At 39.3% G+C, this 1,178-nt stretch overlaps 1 protein-coding gene across 1 annotated transcript in view; it reads left to right on the forward strand.

Moving 5' to 3' along the window:
- SLC9A7 (solute carrier family 9 member A7) overlaps positions 1-1,178 on the forward strand; it is a 157,002-nt gene that overhangs the window by 151,369 nt on the left and 4,455 nt on the right. The gene's annotated exons all lie outside the window — the stretch shown is intronic.

Raw genomic sequence — 1,178 nt, forward strand, 5'->3', positions numbered from 1 at the left:
CCTAGAAAAAAAAGAGGCAAGCGGCTTTCAGACATGCAAGAATTCACACAATTTGGCACTGCGCAGACTCTATTAGAAGGGGGACAAAGCCGACAACATGAGGATCAACAAAACCGAAATCTGAGCCAATGAAGGGGACAACATGGAAGAAGAAATGATTTGTTAGAACCCAGAAGAAGCGACCGAGATCAAAAGGAAATTCAAAGGGGCACCTGGGTGGCTTAGTCGGTTAAGCATCCGACTTTCGCTTAGGTCATGATCTCGNGAAGTTTAAATGACACGGTATCACATTTCCTTTAACAGTGTTCTAACCACTCTCCTCGGCTACAAGCGAATAATGTTCATATAATAATATTACAGATGCTAGCTATTGGCTAATTTAACATTTAGGCTCAGTCCATTTGCAAAGCCCAGAAGATTTACGTATGAGTTGTAGAACAGAATGCAAATGTTATGTATCTACACTATAAAATTAATCATAATAAAATCAAGAAAAAATGGAAAGGCAGGAGTATAAATGAATTAAGTGCATCATCTCTCACAGGAGGGAGTTAAAAGCCTCTGATTAAAGTGCATAAATCAAGAAATAGGAAAAAATGTATTCTAGTATTGTACACAAACACACACACACACAGTGGAATGCTACTCAGCCATTACAGTAAGTGAAATCTCACCATTTGGGACCACATGGATTGACCTTGAAGCTGTTGTGCTAAGTGAAATAAATCAGACAAAGACAAACGCTACATGATTTCACTTACACGTGGAGCCTAAAAACCAAGCCAAAAACCAGAATAAAACCCAGATTCATAGATACAGAGGACGGATTGGTGGTTGCCCGTGGGGAAGGAGGTTGGGGGAGTGAAATGGGCACAGGGGATAAAGAAGTAAAAACTTCTGGTTAGGAGTAAATCTCAGGGATGGAATGTACAGCTTGGGGAATGTAGCCAATAATATTGTATTAATTTTGTATCGTGACCAATGGTAACTACGCTTAATGAGGCGATCGTTTTCCAATCGATAGAAAGGCCAAATTGCTGTGTTGTACTCATTAAAATATTAACGTATGTCCATTATACCTCAGTTTAGAAAAGAAGTTCTCCTGTAAAGTTGTAATGATAATCACCAGAGCATGGGATAGAGACTTGCTATTTCATTTTTGCCGTTCCACCAATTTG

This window comes from Crocuta crocuta, unplaced genomic scaffold (genome assembly GCF_008692635.1).
Source record: "Crocuta crocuta isolate KB4526 unplaced genomic scaffold, BGI_CrCroc_1.0 scaffold610, whole genome shotgun sequence".
In the NCBI taxonomy this organism is placed as follows: Eukaryota; Metazoa; Chordata; class Mammalia; order Carnivora; family Hyaenidae; genus Crocuta; species Crocuta crocuta.